The sequence below is a fragment of the Salvelinus namaycush genome, chromosome 2 (genome assembly GCF_016432855.1).
Source record: "Salvelinus namaycush isolate Seneca chromosome 2, SaNama_1.0, whole genome shotgun sequence".
In the NCBI taxonomy this organism is placed as follows: domain Eukaryota; kingdom Metazoa; phylum Chordata; class Actinopteri; order Salmoniformes; family Salmonidae; genus Salvelinus; species Salvelinus namaycush.
Genome location: NC_052308.1, coordinates 60,751,203 through 60,759,512, shown reverse-complemented (window position 1 = coordinate 60,759,512; position 8,310 = coordinate 60,751,203).

Sequence of the window (8,310 nt, the reverse complement as noted above, 5' to 3'; positions counted from 1 at the left end):
CTAACTTTGCTAGCTGCCGAAGAGATGAGAAAACGTTTTTATGACTGAAGCGCATATCTTCTGACAGTGTCACAGTGCCCCCCTGTGGACTGAAGCTGAACTTTACTACAAATTGATAAATAACCCTGTTTAAAATGGGCAATGTTGAGGTGACCAAATGAAATGAATCATCGAAGGCTTATAACCTATTCCATTCTCCTGCTAAACATGCTAGGCTATGTAACTATTTGTAAAAAAAAAAAAAAAAAAAAAAAAACGGTCCTTTATTAAATTGATTAAATTATTTTATTGAGCTTTAATTTTTATTATCCATTTTATTCACTTAGCTACTTACTTTTTCTATTGTTGTCCTGGATGGCAGTCGAGCTCCCTGCCATCCAGGACCTCTATACCAGGTGGTGTCAGAGGAAGGCCCTAAAAATTGTCAAAGACTCCTGCCACCCAAGTCATAGACTGTTCTCTCCGCTACAGAACGGCAAGAAGCACCGGAGCGCCAAGTCTGGGACCAAAAGGCTCCTAAACAGCTCCTGAATGAAATGGCTACCCAGACTATTTGCATTGACCCATTTTTTTTGCATTGACCCAACCTCACATATACAGTATGCTCCAAAAATATTGGGACAGTGACACATTTTGTTTTGTTTTGTTTTGGCTCTGTACTCCAGCACTTTGGATATAAAATGATACTGTTAAAGTGCAGACTGTAAACTTTAATTTGAGAGTATTTTCATCCATATCGATTCAACCGTTTAGAAATTACAGCACTTTTTGTACATGGTCCTCCCATTTTAGGGGACCGAAAGTATTGGGACGAATTCACTTATATGTGTATTAAAGTAGTAGAAAGTTATTTGGTCCCATATTCATAGCACGCAATGATTACGTCAAGCTTGTGACTCTACAAATTGGTTGGATGCATTTGCTGTTTGTTTTGGATGTGTTTCAGATGATTTTGTGTCCCGAATAGAAATTAATGGTAAATAATGTATTGTGTCATTTTGGAGTCACTTATATTGTAAATAAGAATTGAATATACAGTATCAGTCAAAAGTTTGAACACACCTACTCATTCAAGTGTTTTTCTTAATTTTTTCTAAATTGTAGGATAATAGTGAAGACATCAAAACGATGAAATATCACATATGGAATCATGTAGTAACCAGAAAAGTGTTCAACAAATCAAAATATATCTTAGATTCTTCAAAGTAGCCACCCTTTGTCTTGATGACAGCTTAGCACACTCTTGGAATTCTCTCAACCAGCTTAATGAGTAATTATTTTCCAACAGTCTTGAAGGTGTTCCCACATATGCTGAGCACTTGTTGGCTGCTTTTCCTTCACTCTGTGGTCCAACTCATCTCAATTGGGTTGAGGTCGGGTGATTGTGGAGGCCAGGTCATCTGATGCAGCACGCCATCACTCTCCTTCTTGGTCAAATAGCCCTTACACAGCCTGGAGGTGTGTTTTGGGCCACTGTCCTATTGAAAAACAAATGATAGTCCCACTAAGCGCAAACCAGATGGGATGGCATATCGCTGCAGAATGCTGTGGTAGCCGTGCTGGTTAAGTGTGCCTTGAGTTTTAAATAAATCACAGACAGTGTCACCATCACACCTCCTCCTCCATGCTTCACGGTGGGAACCACTCATGCATCCGTTTACCTACTCTGCGTCTCACAAAGATACAGCGGTTGGAACCAAAAGTCTTACATTTGGACATCGGACCAAAGGACAGATTTCCACCCGTCTAATGTCCATTGCTTGTGTTTCTTGGCCAAACAAGTCTCATCTTATTATTGTTGTCCTTTAGTAGTGGTTTCTTTGCAGCTATTCGATCATGAAGGCCTGATTCACACAGTCTCCTCTGAATAGTTGATGTTGAGATGTGTCTGTTACTTGAACTCTGTGAAGCATTTATTTGGGCTGCAATATGAGGTGTAGTTAACTCTAATGAACTTATCCTCTGCAGCAGAGGTAACTCTGGGTCTTCCTTTCCTGTGGCTGTCCTCATGTGAGCCAGTTTCATCATAGTGTTTGATGGTTTTTGCGACTGCACTTGAAGAAATGTTCTCTTTGCTTATTTGAGCTGTTCTTGCCATAATATGGACTTGGTATTTTACCAAATAGGGATATCTTCTGTATACCACCCCTACCACGTCACAACACAACTGATTGGCTCAAATGCATTAAGAAGGAAAGAAATTCCACAAATGAACATTTAACAAGGCACACCTGTTAATTGAAATGCATTCCAGGTGACTACCTCATGAAGCTGGTTGAGAGAATGCCATGATTGTGCAAAACTGTCATCAAGGCAAAGGGTGGTTACTTTGAAGAATCTGAAATATAAAATATATTTTGATTTGTTTTACACTTTTTTGGTTACTACATGATTCCATGAATAGGTGTCCAAACTTTTGACTGGTACTGCATTTCTAAACAATTCTACATTAATGTGGATGCTACCATGATTACAGATAATCCTGAATGAATCATGAATAATGATGAGTGAAAAAGTTACAGACACACAAATGTCTCACCCCAAAGACATGCTAACCTCTTACCATTACAATAACAAGGGCGGTTAGCATTATTTTGGGGGGGGTATGATATTTGAAATTAGGCAAACTATTAGAATTTTAGCAACCAGGAAATGGTGGAGTGATTTCTGCATATTGCACCTTTTAAAGCTGCTCTATGGATTCTAATTACTGCATAGTGTGTGTGTGCGTGCGTGCGTGCGAGAGAGAGAGGGTCTTTGGGAACTGTAGGATTGATTCTTAATCAGTTTGGCTCATTGGACAAGTCAGTCTATGTTTGAAGCTGTTGAGTGGTATGGATGTTTTTGGCAATATACTGCACCTGCTGTCTCTAACTCTGAATGCTCGGCTATGAAAAGCCAACTGACATTTACTCCTGAGGTGCTGACCTGTTGCACCCTTTACAACCGCTGTGATTATTATTATCTGACCCTGCTGGTCATCTATGAACATTTGAACATCTTGGCCATGTACTGTTATAATCTCAACCCGGCACAGCCAGAAGAGGACTGGCCACCCCTCAGAGCCTGGTTTCTCTCTAGGTTTCTTCCTAGGCTCCTGCATTTCTAGGGAGTTTTTCCAAGCCACCGATATCGAAATCCATGTGAGTTAGAGTGTGCAATGTTCATGCTACCGTTTCTAGGCCTTTCCCCAGCTGGGGTGAGAAGTGGTGTTCCTAAATAGGGCTGCTCAGACATACAGTGGTCTGCCAGGATCAGCTGCCACTCAAATCCCAGCTGCTGATGACCAAAAGCCCTGTGACAGACACTGCTGTGCAGGGGCCTGGCTAGGAGCTTCCAGGTCATTCAGTCCTGCCCCCGTTACCTAGCACCTCGTCACCAATAGACTTTAATGGTGCAAGAAATTTAGGTGGATACCTGTGCGCTGAAATTATTTAGAGTGACATGGTGATGCGCTTGTCCCAACATCACTTCTTCGCTATTGGAAAATGGACTTGGAAAAAAATCCAAGACGACCAGCACCTCTCCACAGCTGCAGGAGACTGCCGGAACTCCAGTCTGTCGGAGGACCTCCTGCCGACAGCACGTTGCTTTTCTCTCAGGCTGTGCTCCCCTAGCCGTTGTCTTCCCAGACTTACCCACAAGGCCTGCGCACCGCACCTCTGGGGACCACTGCTGCTCAGAGATCCCTTGCCGAGTTAGCCTGGGGGGACGCCCAGTTACCGTGTGTTGCCACGAGGAGGCCCGGCAGGAGTCTTAGTGAAGGAGAGGCTGTGTACTGGCAAGGGAAGGCTTAGGCGTGTAGCTGCTTCCTGGTTTACCACAAGGGCTAGCCAGCGCCAGCGAGCTGTACGCGAGAGGTTTGCAAGCAGGTGGGAAGTAGGCATGCTCAACTGCACTAGATGCAACACAGCACCCTGTGTGCTACACACACACAAACTAGGAGGAACATCTAAAATATTCACCCACTTCATATTTAATCTCCAGTTCCCAGAGAGAACCATAATATAAAGCTTGTTGATCAGGGGTGTTTCTATGATTTCAAGATATTAGTCCAAAGCCAGTAGGGGGGTCTGAGGGCATCCTCCCCTGGCAAAAAAAGAAGGATGCATGAATTTGGCGCACTTTGAGATGAACATTGAGAGATTTGAACATTGAGAGATTAGATCTTTTTCAGGTTACTTGCACCTTCCCACCTGCCACAGCAGACACTGCCAGTACGCAATTAGAGTAGCTACTGTGGGTGTCTACTCTGGAACACATATATCTATCAATTACATTTATTGATAAAGCCCTTTTAACATCAGCCGATGTCACAAAGTGCTATGCAGAAACCCAGCCTAAAACCCCAAACAGCAAGCAATGCAGATGTAGAAGATATCAGAGCGCCTGACAATCATGTAGTCCTTGAGGTGCAAGTGCTGTGGTTGTGGGTGCATCCAGGAAGTGTTTATATTTGTTTTTCATATGGAACATGGTGTTGTTGATGTTCAGCACAAAGTCTCCACTCCATATCTTACGATCTCTCTTGATGTCACACAAAAACAAGATTTTTACATTTTTGTGTACTTCCAGAAGAAGGTGTAGCCCTTTCCTTCCTTCCTGAGCAACCCTTCACCCAGGAGTGTGGTCTTACTGAGAGCAGTGATGTCGATGTTATATCGCTTCATCTCTGCTGCAATGAGTGCAGTCCTTCGTTTGTGCATGTCGGCGGCATGGTTGGAGTCCAAGAGAGTCCTTATGTTCAATGTTGCAAGTCATAAGGCATATTTAGACATATTTTGTTTTATTTCATTCTTGATTGCTGAATGACATCAGGGATGTCCTCATTACGGATGCCTTGAGAGGAGCGGAGTGCTGGACAGATCCTCGGATGATCTTAACCAAGCTCAGAAACGTTCGCCCAGCAATCCGTCTCAAGATGTCCACCAAGAAAAGCCTGCACTGTGCTCGACTTCAGGAAACAGAGGCACGTGATAACCTACACTCTTAGAAAAAAGGGTTCCAAAAGGGTCATTGGACAGCTGAAGAACTGTGGAAAGGGTTTTACATGGAACCCAAAAGGGTTAAACCTGGAACCAAAAGGGTTCTTCAAAGGGTTTACCTATGGGGACAGCTGAAGAACCCTTTTAGGTTCTAGATAGCACCTTTTTGTTCTAAGAGTGTACGTCGCTCTCCAGCAGAAAAACTAGAGATTCAAATCAAAGTCTAATTAGAATTGTCACATGCTTCTTAAACAATAGGTGTAGACTAACAGTGAAATGCTTTCTTACGAGCCCTTCCCAACAATGCAGAACACAATAAAATAAAAATAATAATAATAATTGGAAACAAATAGTAAAACGAAAAATAATCAATGAGCAATGAAAGCTTGGTTATATACAGTGCATTCGGAAAGTATTCAGACCGCTTGACTTTTTCCACATTTTGTTACATTACAGCCTTATTCTAAAATGACATTTCCTACAGATGTGATGCTTGGCATTCAGGCCAAAGAGTTCCATCTTGGTTTCATCAGACCAGAGAATCTTCTTTCTCGTGGTCAGACTCCTTTAGGTGCCTCTTGGCAAACTCCAAGCAGTCTGTCATGTGCCTTTTGCTGAGGAGTGGCTTCCGTCTGGTGACTCTACCATAAAGGCCTGATTGGTCGAATGCTGCAGAGATGGTTGTCTTTCTGGAAGGTTCTCCCATCTCCACAGAGATACTCTGGAGCTCTGTCAGAGTGACCATTGGGTTCTTGGTCACCTCCTTGACCAAGTCCCTTCTCCCCCGATTGATCCGTTTGGCAGAGCGGCCAGCTCTTGGAAGAGTCTTGGTGGTTCTAAACTTCTTCCATTTAAGAATGATTGAGGCCACTTCAATATTGCAGAAATTTGTTGGTAGCCTTCTCCAGATCTGTGCCTTGACACAATCCTGTCTTGGAGCTCTACGGACAATTCCTTCGATCTCATGGCTTGGTTTTTCCTCTGACATGCACTGTCAACTGTGGGACCTTATATAGACAGGTCTGTGCCTTTCCAAATCATGTCCAATCAATTGAATTTACCACAGGTGGACTCCAATAAAGTTGTAGAAACATCTCAAGGATGTTCAATGGATACAGCTGAACTCAATTTTGAGTCTCATAGCAAAAGGTCTGAGTACCTATGTAAATAAGATATTTAAGTTTTATTTTGTACAAAAATTTGCAAAACTTGCTGAAAACCTGTTTTCGCTTTGTCATGATGGGATGTTGAGTGTAAATTTTATAGAAAAAATATATATTTAATCTATTTTAGAATAAGGCTGTAATGTAACAAAATGTGGAAAAGTAATGGGGTCTGAATACTTTCCGAATGCACTGTACATGAGGTACCAGTACCGAGTCGATGTGCAGGGGTACGAGAAAATTGAGGTAGATTTGTACATATAGGTGGGGTTAAAGTGACTCGGCAACAGGATATATAATAGACCGTAGCAGCAGCGTATGTGCTGAGTTTGAATATGTGCCTGTGTGTACGTGTTGTGTGTGTGCGTGTGTGTGTGTTGGAGTGTCAGTGTATGTGTGACTGTGTGGGTAGAGTCCAGTGTGTGTGCATAGAGTCAATGCAGATAGTCTGTAGGTATTTGGTAACTATTTAGCTGTCTTATGGCTTGGGGGTTGAAGCTGTTGAGGAGCCTTTTGGTCAATGACTTAGCGCTCTGTTACCGTTTCTGTGCAGTAGCAGAGAGAACAGTCTATGACTTGGGTGGCTGGAGTCTTTGACAATTTTCAGGGCTTTTCTCTGATACCCCCTGGTATACAGGTTTTGGATGGCAGGGAGTTCGGCCCCAGTGATGTACAGGGCTATACTCATTACCCTCTGTAGCGCCTTTCGGTCAGATGCAGAGCAGTTGCCATAACAAGTAGGGATGTAGCCAGTCAAGATATTCTCAATGGTGCAGCTGTAGAACCTTTTGAGGATCTGAGGGCTCATGCCAAATGTTTTCAGCCTCCTGAGGGGAAGAGGCGTTGGTGTGTTTGGACCATTATAGGTCCTTAGTGATCTGGACACCGAGGACCTTGAAGCTCTTGACTTGCTCCACTATAGCCCCGTCAATGTGGATGGGGGCATGTTCGGCCCTCCTTTTCCTGTAGTCCACGATCATCTCCTTGTGTCTTGCTCACGTTGAAGGAGAGGTTGTTGTCCTGGCATTGAGATTCTCCTGATTGACGACAAATGGTCCTCCCTAAGCACATCACTCTATGAGTCAGCAGCCCATGCCATCGGCTGCATGAAGAAAGAAACATTAGGACTGGTTCAATGAAAACGCCATGTACATCTCCACCCTACATGACAGCATACACAAGGCACAAAAAGACACACTGAACAACCCCACTTCCGGGGCCCTCAAAAGGAAATGGGAGGGAGGCACTGAGTGCTCTTAGACATCTTCAAAATGAGTGGTGGATCACCAATGCACAAGAAATCCAGTCTCGTGCGGACAGAAATTACATTCACAACTTTTATGAATCCCTGAAGACCCCGCACAGCCCAAGAAGTTGCTTTCTCTGTCCCCTCAGAAGCGCAGATGGGTCCACTCTCATAAAAGACTAAACTAAGATAGTCCAGAGGTGGGGTGAACACTTTGATGCCCTCTTCAACCAGATGAACCCAGTTGACTTCTCAGTCCCGGATGAGCACCCAACCCTGCCCACCATCCAGAGCCTTGTACCCCTACCCACCTCTCCTGAGGTCTGCACCACCATCAGGTCACTGAAGAACAACAAAACTCCTGGACTGGACTCCATCCTTGCTGAGATCCTAAAACAGGGGGGGGTATCTCTGTACCAGAGCAGTTCACCTGTTCATCTCTGAGATATGGAGACAAGAGAGCATCTGCCATCAATGGAGGGATGCAAACATTGTCACTATATACAATAACCAAGGGAACAAATCCATCTGCGGCAACATATCCCTCCAGTTGCTGGCAAAGTCCTGCCGAAGGTCATACTCCGCAGACTCATCGTCCCCATCCCTGAAGACCTGCTACCAGAGTCCCAGTGCGGAAAGAACAGAAGCGCGGTGGACATGATCTTGTGGGAGTATGGGAGTATCACTTTAATTTGAGATCGCTGTACCTGACCATTCTATGTTGTCTGACATTTCTGGCTGGGGTTCAATCTTGTTCGAATGTTTGTAATGATATATCTGAAGGCCAGACTGATGTACGTATCAAGCGAAGACCCAGAAACCTACCTGGTAATTTCCTTTCATCGAATATGTGCTGTAATGTTCTGCTGGAGCTTATTGATCAACTTGAAATACACCAGAAAACTCAAGATGGTAT